We start from the raw sequence: 13,537 nt of genomic DNA on the forward strand, positions 1-13,537 counted from the left end.
TCTTCAAATCCTAACTAATCACAATTGCCCAAAGAAATAGTGTTTAAAACATAAGTTTTAGTGGAAAAGTATTGATCAGTTTTCCCTCGCACTAATAGTTTTGATTAAATGTGTCAGTGCAACCAAACTTCAAATCTCTTTTGGAAATAAATGACTTCTGGTCTATTGATTATCGGAGATAGTGAAAATGTCCTTCAAGCTGTTGAAGCGAAACAGGAACAAAAAACCCGTGAACATGTAACAATGACTTCAATGAGCAAAATGTTGTTGGATCAGTGTCAGAGATAAACGCCTCGATGCAGCGTGACCTCGATTATGTGATTATTATATGTCATTGTTATCTGAGAAGGCTGCTATATACCTGTACTCGCATGAGAGAGATCTCTCTTCTGGTTTGCGAATAGCAAAAAAGCAAATTAGAAACGGTTGGCGGGATAAAATTTGCAAGATAATGTTTATGCACCAATAATAAATAGGAAATGTATTTTCTTATTTTCGCCAGTACCAAAAGCAGATCCGATAACGGCCAGGTTTTGGTACCCATCCCTACATGTGAGCTCATGGTCTTTTTCTCTTATTTATTTATTGCAAATGTTAGTGTTTTGAGTATTTGTTGTAGGTTACAAACAGATCAGAGTGGCGTCCCTTCAATTTGATCAACACCGTTCATGCAAACTATTTAATTGCAGTCAATTGCAGTTTAATTAATTGCATTAGATCACACAATTTTCAATTTTAAGTCGTCACCTTTTTTTTTTTGTAGCGCTTTTTACAATGCAGATAGTTTCAAAGCAGCTTTACAGTGATAACAGGAAAATAATGCAACAAATACAAATAATGCAGTTTGTTTTGGCTGTACAGTAGCTCTAGAAGAAAATAGTGTCATTGTCCAGCTTAAGTTCAGTGTTGATTCATTTCTAAAAAATAGTAAAAATCATTAGTTATTAATTTAGTTAACTTAAGTTCAATGGATTAGTTGAATACTAATTAGTAATATTTTTACCCTATAATTCTTGTAGATTCTTGAAATATTCTTGTTCATGGTTTATTCAGACATCCATCAATGAAGAAAATGACTGGTTATCATCTGTTCCGCAATTTGGCTGAGATTTTGTCTGCCTTCATAGAAATGGGCTCATCCGGCACACGTTGTGTGAGCTCTCTAGAAAACAGCAGGCTTCATGCTATTCACTGTCTCTCTCAGGCTGCAGGGCTGTTGAAACATCTGCGCCGGAACTTTCCGCAGAGTGAAAATGATCAAGTAATCCACAATGAAATCACACACTCTGCTATAGAGAATATAAGCATTATTTTCACCTATTTCGGATGTGACAAAGACCTTCTTGCCAACGGCATTTCTGCTTCTGCAGATGTGAGCAATATGCAAATGCTGATTGTTAAGGTTTCAAGTTATTTGAGTAGGTTTAATTCGTTTTTTTTTCTTCGATAAACATTCTAAAGCATCAAAGCTCTTTATAAATATCCCAATTCTTCCCAGCTTCATGCCCACTCACATTTATACTACCAGAGCTCCTCAGCAAGTAGAAAGCCAGGTAGAAATGGACTCAGCAATTTTCTTCAATCTCGAGAAAAGCTTCCGCTTCTCAGTGAGTTCTTGATTTCATGGATTCATTTTGTAATTCCATTATGTTGGTTGCCATTAACTTTGAAAACAGAATGACTACATTTCGGATTGCACCCTGCTTGTTTATTCATATCTTCGCCACACAAACACTGCTGTGATATCTGCTTTCAGCTTTTGTTTAATTAAAGGGGACCTATTATGCAAAATTCACTTTTGAATGGTGTTTGGACATAAATGTGTGTTGGCAGTGTGTGTACACAACCACCCTACAGTGATAAAAATCCACTCACTCCTTTTTTTTTAATCTCCATAAATCAAAAGCAGTCTCTCCAAACGACCCGTTTTCAGAATGTGGCTTTAGTGACATCACTAAAGCCACAGGCCCCGCCCACGAGTGTTGACTGACATACCGTTATAACTTAGACCCGCCCTGATCGAGTTCACTGCAAGTTGTACACATCAGCCATTGCTGCAGCAATGCACTCACGAGAAGCGTCGAAGCATATCCTGTCTGTCATATCTGCATATCTGTCTGTCAATTTGACATTGCCTATTGGTTTATCTCTGATAAGATATGAAATGTAGGGAGACAAAACATAATTTGGTCATGGATTCTGAGTTTATCTGCAACTACAAGCATTTCTTGTGCCTTTACAGTGCAGAAGTTTCGGACTACTGTAGTTGTAATAATATCTTCTTGCCATGTTAGAGCTGTGGTAGTGCAGGGCAGTGTATTAAATATTCACAATATTTTGTGATGATTTTTGCTGCTATTTTACAGTTAAGCAGTATCATGAATATTGGTATGATTTTAATGTTGCATTAAGTTTCATAAAGACTGCATCATTAGATGATTAGTAGATCATTCCTTATTGTCTTGCAGCTCATGAGTATGGGTTTTAAAACAAAAGTATTATTAATGCCTCTTGTATAGCAAAAATTGTTTAAAAAATGTGTCTGAGTTTGAAACATTTGCATGAATCAGTTCTAATTGTCCATTTTCAGTAAATCATTTTCTGAAATTCAGCAAGTAAATTCAAAATTGTGGTATTTCACGTGATCACTCAAATCTTTACTGTCTCATGGGGCAGTTTAAAATGTTTTAGTACAATGTACATTATGCTGGTAAATACAATTACCGGTATAAAAAATATAATATAATTATATATAAATATAATAAAAGAATTGCAAATATAATTATATAAATAAAATGATACAAATACAACAGTATTAATAGCATTCTTCCTCTTCGTTTATTGGTAAACAACATTTTGAAACTACTTGACTGTTGACTTCAATGTCTGTTTGGTTAAAATGATTGAAAAAACAAAACACTTGTAATATTGTAATAAGACAAAAAAAGCCAAGATAAGATTTTGAGATACAATAGTGGCTAAATGTTCTTAATTAGGAACTTTTTATTAAATGTTTATTAATTAGTTTGTATGCATGTTTTGAAGTTGTGCCTGAAGTGTAAAACTAATGTACATGTTCTATGTGTCAATCAGATTATTTGTCATGATGCAATGAAACACACCAAATTGCTTGGACGTCTTTTTTGGCCAAGTGGTCATACCAAGCTTGCACTCATTCCCAGCCTATAATTCAATCACTATGTGGGAGGTATTAGCTATATCATTAGATGTTATTTTGTGGGTTTTAATGAAAATGGCCAGATGGAGGGAGCTGTCCTCTGCGACCAAATAGGATATTGTTAAAATAGCTAAATGTGCCGGATGTAAATGGTTACAATGTCCGTAGAATTATTTCAAAGCATAGTGACACCCCTACCATGTAGAATGTAAAGTGCTGTGGCTGGTCAAGGTCAGAAAGCCTTTTGACAGAAGGGTGAAAGCAATGAAGGATGAAAACAGCTTCTAAAGACCTAGATGAGACGTGCAGTTGTGAGGAACCTCCAATTCCATCTTGAACTGCAAGCCAACAGCTACAAGAGACTGGATTGAGAGATTGTGTTCTTTTTATCAGTTTTATCAACTGCAAAAAAAAAAAAACTTGCATTAACCAAAGAACACATTGATTGATTATTTTACATGTGCATAAGCAATGCTTCTATCGTTTGTTTCTGCTTCTTCATCTGTGTTTTGATCAGAAGAATCTGTACTCTTTCAGAATATGCGTAATAGCACACCCTACCGTATAACAGTGAAAACAGGGATTGCTGGATAATTCCGTCAATGGCGGGGAATTGTTGTCTCATAATTGACAGAAAATGCTGTAAATAGTGAGGAAAGAGTTAATACCAAATGCATACGTGGTACAATTAAGCACGGCAGGGGAAACATAATGGGATTGGTGACGCATGTCTGCAGCAGGTGTTTGAAGGATATACAAAGTTGCTGGCATTTTGAAAATGGACCAATACTTGAAGATCCTACTGAACACAATGTTGTCAAGTATGGAGGATCTGTTTGGAGAGCATATGTGTATTTTCCAACATGATAACAATCCCTAACTCTTTACACATGCAACAAAGTTGCACGCAATAAGTGTTTATTCTCAGCATTAAGAAGTGGCCTCTTCAGTCCTCTGACCTTAAAGCCATTGAAAACCTTTGGGAAATGATATGCCTGAATTGTGATAAGTCATGCAGGGCATCCAATGAAGCTCAACTTTGGGAAGAACTCAAGGAGGATTGGAAAGAAGTTAAGCATGACACATGCACAAAGTTTAGCGAGTTAATACCCAGCAGAATGGCTGCTGTAATCAAAAACAAGGGAGAACCAACAAAATGTTAACTGATTACATTGTAGTCAATGTATGCTTTATTTCCTGTGAGCTTTATGTTTTTCTATGCATTGTTTTTGCATGATACTATTAAACCCATATTCCATAATATGGAGATTTCCCTCTTTTCCAAAAAAAATTATCATTTTAATACCTTAACCAAATTTAGTGTATTCTTCTTGCCAATACATCATACTCCTCATATTGTGATTGTTTAATCGAGCCTGAAGGGTCATTAAAAGCAAATGTCCCCTCCGGACATGACTTTTGGACACTGTTGTATATCAGGTTCTGCTTCAGCTGCAGTAGATAATGGAAAGACAGGCACAAATGGTTATCTACCGTCTCACTGGCAATAGGATTGCAGTGTTGATAACAAATCTAAGTTTGGTTGCCATATTAAAAATAGATTTTAGCTACATATCAGCTAGATGACTTGATGAATAGGACTGCACAAAAATATTGCAAACAGACCCCCCCCCCTTATGTTGCTAAAGTATTGACTAGGAGTTTGGAGGAACTTGTGTTGATTTATTTAGAAGCCGAGTTGTTTTTAAATATAATCTCAGACTCGGAACAGACTTTGTGTTTCCTTAGGCATGGTCTCATTTTGCTCACTTTGGATTGTTTTGACTGCTTTTTTTTTTTTGTTGTTGCTTTTTTCATAGAATATATTTTTATCTCCCTGGTGATAAAAGTGAATAAACCGAGTAAGACTCATTTTTAGAAAAGAACTGCATGTCCTGTCCTGCTCTGCTGTTGACTGGTACTGAGTACATGGCTGCCAAGGCCCTTCACTGCAGATTGAGTGAAGGCAACTGAATGCGTATAAAACAGAAATTTTAAATGAATGTACTTGTCGCCCTTTCACATCCAATTAAAATGGATAACGATCAAATTACACAACATTCAGGCCCGGTCCAGAATTAAATCACTGAGAGTGCTCTAGTAAAGTGCAGATGTAGGCCAAAATCCCTTTAAGGAAAGTCTATTCACTCGGCGGCCATATTTGCAATGCCTCCGGGCAGCTATTTCGGGCATCCAAGAAAAAGTCCCATCTGGGGGAATCCTGAAATCTCAAAAACTGCTTGGTGAACTCACAATTAAATAACATATCACAAAATCTGACATGAACTATCCCATAAATGTTGTTTATTATGCACAAATAGCGTTAAAAAAGTGAATTTTTCAGGCTAGACGAGCCAATGTGCATGTGCAGTCATAAGCCCGAGCTTCTAATGGCAGCTGCAGTGATGCAATGACTTTACCAATCAGCAATTGGCTCTTTTACTTAAAAGGCGGGACGTATTCCGCCATATTGCGTGTTGCAGTTTCTCCCATTCATAAGTAATAGGATGTAGCATTCTTTCTATATCTATAGTCTTTGTGTTGGCTAAGCAACGGCTCCCCCATAGTGCAGTGTACAGTGAGACATTTAAGATTGTTTACAAGTCATCACTTTTACCAATAACTGGAATAGAATTTCAAAAATATTTTGCTACAAATATGTTTTTATTAATCTATTAGTCTGCCTTTACATTGCTTTAATGCGTTACTATTTTAACATGTCATAGTATACCTGTACTGTGCAGAGTGAATCCAGCATTTATATGTAGATGTCACTTCCGAAACTTTGTAGCATGCAATTGGCCATCTGTTCCTCTTAGCAGCATAAAAAACAATGGTTTTATTCAATGGATTATATAGGCTGTAACCTCGAAAGCGAGCCAAGATCGCTCCCTTTACAATCACTAAAACACTGTTGCTTGTCACAAAGTTAACTCACAAAGTTCCGTTATAATCAATTAAGCTGCCAACAATTCACAATAAATCTCTTACGTACATCGTGTCGTCTACACTTTGTTTGTTAATGAGAGGTTTCACGAGCCTGCACAGCTCAGCACTGAATAAAAACTCTGGCGTTTTGAGTAGTGAGTGGATTCTGACTAACTTAAACACATCTGATTGCATTCAAGAGATCAACAACTTTGTCTGTGATTGGCTACTTTGCTCACCACTGCAAAAACACATTGTAAATAGATACATTTGACGTTCTCCAGAGCGCAAACACACATATGCACTTGCCAAATCTGCGTTCGCCAATATATAATTACAGTATCAATTGAGGGTGCTCTTGCTTGCGTTTGAGGGTGCTTAGCACCTTCCACCACCCCCGTAGAACAGGGCATGACTACAATAAATCTAAGAATGACATTCACTGAATTAACATTACAGACCAATTTGACTCAAGACTTTGAGGAAAGTGTAAAACAGAGATACGGTCTATTCACTCTTCCTTAGCCCAATAAACCAATGCTCTTCTGACATGTCCACCAGACTAGTTCAAAGACAGTTTTCTCAATGGACGTGCTATTAAGTGGCACTGTGATTTACTGCAGCTTAACAACACAAGTATGGCATGGGAAAAGAGGCACCTTAACTTATGGTGTGATTCTATAGGGTACAAAAAAAAAAAAAACTAACCACGTTGCAAAAAAAAAACCCTGATTTGAATACTAAATAAACATTAATTTTAGTGGTCGACCGATATGGGATTTTTAATGGCCGATGCCGATGCCGATATTGAGAAAGCAATCTGGCCGATTGGCCGATTGGCCGATATGAGGCCGATACAATACATGTGAATACAGTAAATGAGAGACATAAAGAATATTGGTGAAACTAAATGAACATTTATTGTACATACTATTTATGCAAAATTCTTTTAGCAATAAAAAATATTTACTAAGAAATTAAAATGTAAACAAAAAGGTAAGGTAACACTTCAATAAATAAAGTTTTAGTGCAGCTTCTTGTCTGCTTTAATATTTACAGTCATTTTTTCAGTCACATAAATAATTACTGCTGCTTACTGCAGGTTACAAATAACATTTATCATTAATGAACCAATCTAAACAATATTCATAAATTAATGACAAAATAGTATGTGAAATTACATACATTTTATGTACAATACATAGTTAAATATAAATCTCACATAGTTTATTTACACTATTTACTTTAAACAGGTTGTTTTACTTCAAGTATATTTAAATAATAATGATTTATGTGTTTAGTTTTGCTTGTTTGTTTTTTTAAAACGTTGCAAGCCGTCACATGTATTTGCATGACATACATGAACATATGAAAATGTATACTACACACGATATTACTCCAATCATGGATAAATAAATACAGTAGAGACTGTAGTGCATAACATTTTCAAGGATTTATTTTTAAACGTAATATTATTGCATAGTGTCCTCCTCTCATCCACCTCACGCGACCACTGATCTGTAATGCACGCGAGTGACGCGACCCAGCTTTTCCGTGCACGCGAGTCCGTTGGAAAACAGCGTCTAGTTTAAATGTAACCCGAGAACAACGCGCGTATATGAGGAACAACCAGTCACAGGATTTTTGTTTGTTTGTGAGGTAAAATGTTTTCCGTTTTGTTTGAATTCGTTTATATCACATCTGTGACCCCCACTGGAGCTACCGCTGGGCTGCGGATCTGACATATCACGGTACTGTTTGACTAGACTCTGCTGCACGCCGGAGTGTTTTTGTGTGTAGTGTAACACAATGTAGCGTCAGGTTAGAAAGCGAATGCGAATGGTCATTTACTGTGTCTGTCAGATGTCTGCTTCACTTCTGAGTGGCTTGTCTTACGGTGCTGGGTGGAGCAGAGCGATTGTATTCAGTTCATTCACGCTCGCTCTGTTCGCGTCAGTGGAAAAAAGCGCTAATGCACAGTCACAAACTGTATATATCGGCCAAACGGAAAGATTTATCGGCCGATGCCGATATCTAAAAAAATCAAAATATCGGCCGATATATCGTCCTCGGCGATATATCGGTCGACCACTAATTAATTTACATTTAAAATAAATATATTTGTGATACAATTCTGGTTTACAGTTATTAATGAATTGATCTCATACAATAAAGAAAAAATATTTTAAGGCAACTGAGTTAAATGGCTATAAACTTTACAAATGCAGCCAACTTTTGTAAAATTAAGAAAATGCAAAAATGTTATTTGCTTGTATTCCCACCATGCTATAGAACGTGTCTTCTAGAATGGCGCATTGTTGAGGAATGTTATTTTTTGCAATGATGTCTAATGTCATAACGTGGATGTTTTTATTTTTACATTTTGGAAATTAAACTTAATTTTGTTAAATACCATGTTAGGGTATGATTCCTGTCCCACTACAGATGAGTACAGAGTTGATTCTGCCATGGCTCTAAACCACATAGTATAGGCCACAAAAAAACTAAACAAATTGTAACCATTTGATTTTAATCTACTGGATGTGCACAGTTACTTCGCAGCCAATTATAATCATTGCTGTTGCTGATATGATGGTCACATGCTGTTATTTTCACAGCTCTTCATTTATCTTCACACTAACTCCCCATACACACTTTCTCTCTAACAAGTGCATCATTTGTTTGTATGTGCAGTGCAAAACACAACTGTTAACTATGGCTGTGGTAGGAGTGCGCTGCTATTTTAAGGGGTTCCACCGGTTGATATGACAGCTCTGCCGAGTTCACAATAGACAACTGGACCCCAGAATGATGCAATCTCAGACACATTCTATATTGTTCCCTCACTTTCTTTTTCATTTATTCCACTTATAGATGTCTTTTCTATCTTTATTTCTCACTTTTATCCTTTTTGCTTCTGCGTTCGTTTTTCATTATTCTCTGCGCTATTTTTTTTTTTCCATGCTGAGATACTGAAATCAATGCATTTCAAAGCTTTCTATATCAGTGAATGTGAGAACATGTGCCCATCTGTCGTCTGCACTGCAGGTGAACACATTGCACCTGCAGAACCCAAATGCATTTCCAGTGTTCAGCTGTTGAGTGATGAAGGGAAGCTCTATATCGGGCTCAGAGTATAGACATGTTCACGTTTTGTCCACTCTTCAGACAAAAATCTGTATTTTTGTATTGTTGTCCAGTAACACGATGCATTTCTGATCTCGTGAACATGCCGATATTTCTCGTCGATTTTCCCATCATTAACATGCGTATTAATGGAATGAAAAGTGTAGTGTGACTGCCCCTTATATATATAGGCAAGGCAAGGCAAGTTTATTTATATAGCACATTTCATACACAATGGCAATTCAAAGTGCTTTACATAGAAGAAATTAAAATAATAAAAAGAAATAAGAATAATTAAAACAGTTTAGAAAAATAAAATACAGTACAGTACAAACAGTCGGGCGAACATTGGCACAGTGCTCATTCAGTAAATGCATAGTTAAACAGAAGTGTTTTGAGTCTGGATTTGAATGTGACTACAGTAGGAGCACATCTGATCTCCTCTGGAAGCTGGTTCCAGCTGCGGCTGGCGTAATAGCTAAAAGCAGATTCACCATGCTTAGAGTGAACCCTTGGTATTTCTAGCTGATATGATCCTAGTGATCTGAGTGATCTGTTGGGCTTATATTCAGTGAGCATATCTGCAATGTATTGAGGTCCTAGGCCATTGAATGATTTATATACCAGTAATAATACTTTAAAATCAATCCTAAATCTAACTGGGAGCCAGTGTAAAGACCTGAGGACTGGTGTGATATGTTCATATTTTCTAGTTCTGCTCAGAATCCTGGCGGCAGCGTTCTGTATGAGCTGCAACTGTCTTATGGTCTTTTTGGGAAGGCCAGTGAGGAGTCCGTTACAATAATCCACCCTGCTGGTGATGAAAGCATGCACAAGTTTCTCACAAGTCTTGTCTGGAAACAAAGCATCTAATTCTTGCAATATTTTTCAGATGATAGTATGCTGATTTAGTTATTGCTTTGACATGACTACTGAAACTAAGGTCTGACTCTAGTGTCACACCAAGATTCCTGGCTTGATTTTTAGTTGTTTGACACCTAGAGTGAAGGTATGCATTCACCTTGAGAACTTCATCTTTGTTTCCAAACGCAATGACTTCAGTTTTGTCTTTGTTTAACTGAAGAAAGTTTTGACACATCCAACTGTTGACTTCGTCAATGCATTGGCACAGGGAGTCAATGGGGCTGTAATCGTTGGGCGATAGGGCTAAGTAGAGCTGTGTGTTGTCTGCATAGCTGTGGTAAGCGATTTGGTTCTTTCTCATTATTTGGCTCATTGGGAGCATATACAGGTTGAACAGGAGTGGCGCAAGAATTGAGCCTTGAGGGACTCCGCATGTCATGGATGTCCACTCAGACTTATGGTCTCCTATAGTCACATAATAACCTCTCCCATCTAAGTATGACCTGAACCATTTTAGGACTATCCCAGAAAGCCCCACCCAGTTTTCCAGCCTGTCAAGAAGTATGTTATGATCGACAGTGTCAAATGCAGCACTGAGGTCGAGTAGTACCACCAGCACTGATATTTTGCCTGAATCAGTATTTAAGCGAATATCGTTTATTATCTTTATGAGCGCTGTCTCTGTGCTGTGGTGCGGTCGGAAACCAGATTGAAAATTGTCAAAGTATCCATTCGAGCATAAGAATTTGTTCAGCTGATTGAAGACAACTTTTTCAATGATCTTGCCTATGAAAGGAAGATTTGAGATCGGTCTATAGTTGCTTAATATGGTCTTATCCAGATTGCTCTTTTTCAGGAGGGGCTTGACAACAGCAGTTTTCAGGGAGTTTGGAAAACTCCCAGAGAGAAGTGAGGCATTTACCACTTCTAGGAGATCTGCTTCTAAACTGTTAAACACACTTTTGAAAAATGATGTGGGAAGTGTGTCAAGAGCGCAGGTTGATGTTTTAAGGTGCTGTACGGTTTCTTCCAAAATTTTGCCATCAATTTCTTTGAAATCAGACATAGTAACTACTTTCTCAGGTGGTCTGATCTGACTGACCCCAGCGCAACTCAAGGATGTGCTGATCACCTTTCTGATATTATTGATTTTCTCAGAGAAGAAAGAAGCAAACTCACTGCACTTGTTGTCTGAGAGCATTTCACTGGGAATCTGGCTTGGGGGGTTTGTTATCAGACAGTGCTACATCCTTAATAACAATCGATGAAATGTTTAGACCCTTACTGATAAGTAAATCTAGAGTGTGTCCACGATTGTGTGTGGGTCCATGTACATGCTGAGTCAGATCAAAAGTTTTTAAAACACTTTTGATTTCTTTAGCCATGTTGTTTTCTGCACTTTCTATGTGGATGTTAAAATCTCCAGCAATGGCAAAACAGTCAAACTCTGATGTAATTGTTGATAATAGTTCTGTAAAGTCCAAAGGCTGAAGAGTATTTTGGAGGCCTGTAAATAATAAGTAAAATGCGTGGAGCACCTTTTAACACAATACCCAGATATTCGAAAGACAAGTAATTCCCAAATGATATTTGCTTACATTGATAGATATCTTTAAAAAGAGCAGCTAGACCCCCACCTCTTTTAACAGCTCTGCAGACACTCATAAAAGTAAAGTTAGGAGGGGCTGCTTCATTGAGAACTGTTGCACTGCAGCTTTCTTCTAGCCATGTTTCATTTAGAAGCATAAAATCCAGGTTGTTTGTGGTTATTAAGTCGTTGACTAGAAGTGATTTATTTTTAAGTGAGCGAATGTTAAAAAGTGCTAACTTAACAGTCTTACTTTTCCCCACAGCAATATTAGTTTGACGTGAAATAGGCACCAGATTAGTTAGGTTTGCTGTACGGCTATTGAAGGCCTTAGACTTTCTATCTTGTAATAGAACAGCAATAGAGAAAGATACAGGCACACTGGGTTCCCGTTTGTTCTGTAAACATTTGAGAAAGTTACTATTATCAAAACGGGGACCCGACACATATCACTGAGAGCTGGTATCAGTTGTTTTTGGTTCACCTCGAGCAGATGGAGGAGGGTGTGGGCCCTGGCGTTGTGGCAGAGGCCGAAGAGCTCTCACAGGAGGAGGGGGAGGGCGAGCTGGGCCCGCAGGCTTTGGTGGTAATGGTGCCTGTCTTTTTTTGGTTGGTATCTGGGGGCTTGCAGCAAAAGAGTGGGATAGTCTGGTTCCAGCATGCACCAGTTCTTCCATTTTCTGTGAGAAGCACAGAAGTGGCGATGCTGGGGAGAGGGTTAACGTGTCTGGTGAAAGGGGCTGTTGCTCTGGTGTTATCGGAGGCTGTAATATGCTGTCCTGGCTTCCCTGGCTGTTTTCCAGGAAGTCGTCCTTGGGTGTTGAATCTTCAAGCAGTTCTGATATGTCTGTCTGTGGTGAGCTCTGTGGGCAGGGCTCAGCTGATATTGTGTCCGTGAGCAGAGGTTGTTGTGGTGGAGTGGTGTTATCATGTCCATTTTGCTGCTGAAGTGAAGTCCCGTGGTCATTCATACTGTGTCCAGGTGTGTGTGTGCCGTTCAGATTGAGTGGATTGGCACACACTGCAGAAGGATGATTGAGGGAGAAGTAGATATTGTCCTTTAACACTCTTGAACCAAGTTTGTTTGGGTGATGGCCATCCCGATGAAACAGTTGTCTCTGACTCCAGAAAAGATTGAAATTGTCAATGAAGTTCACTGCTTTTATATTGCAGGTTTTTTGCAGCCACGTATTAAGCCCAAGTAACCGTGAAAACCGGTTTGTTCCTCTTGCTGGGAGAGGTCCACTGATGAATGTTTGAACTTTCAGTCTTTTAAGTGTTTCAAAAAGTTCATTGAAATCCTTCTTAAGGAGTTCTGACTGCTCTTTATGAATATCATTCTTCCCCACATGAATGATGAGTCGATTTGCAGTCTTATGTTTCATCAGAATGTTCTGAAGTTCCCTGTTTACATCAGAAGTTGTTGCTTGTGGAAGGCAGCACGTAGTTGTATCCCTGCTGCTAATGTTTCTGATTATGGAGTCCCCTATATGTATATATATATATATATATATATATATATATATATATATATATATATATATATACTCATTAAAATAAGTCTTAATACATCTATCCTTTTTGGGAGAATGTATATTTTTATTTATTTTTTCTCCACTGGAATGAAAGACAATAATAGCGATTAAGAAAGATGAATGAGTTTTTGGAATGCAGCAGCCTGAACAGCTAAATTGTCAGGGGATTTGATCAAAATATTGTAGTTTTAGGATTTAAGGCATGTGGCCAGGGCTTGACATTAGCACCCACCAAATTTGGGTGGATTTCTGCAGTGGCGTGTAACACAGTCACTCCTACTAGCCACTTTTTATATATACAATACAGTTTTATATAAT

At 37.7% G+C, this 13,537-nt stretch overlaps 1 protein-coding gene across 2 annotated transcripts in view; it reads left to right on the top strand.

The window, feature by feature from the left end:
• Positions 1 to 13,537, top strand: part of usp43a (ubiquitin specific peptidase 43a) — a 113,758-nt gene that overhangs the window by 51,045 nt on the left and 49,176 nt on the right. The window lies entirely within an intron of this gene.

Source organism: Squalius cephalus (assembly GCF_949319135.1).
Source record: "Squalius cephalus genome assembly, chromosome: 10".
In the NCBI taxonomy this organism is placed as follows: domain Eukaryota; kingdom Metazoa; phylum Chordata; class Actinopteri; order Cypriniformes; family Leuciscidae; genus Squalius; species Squalius cephalus.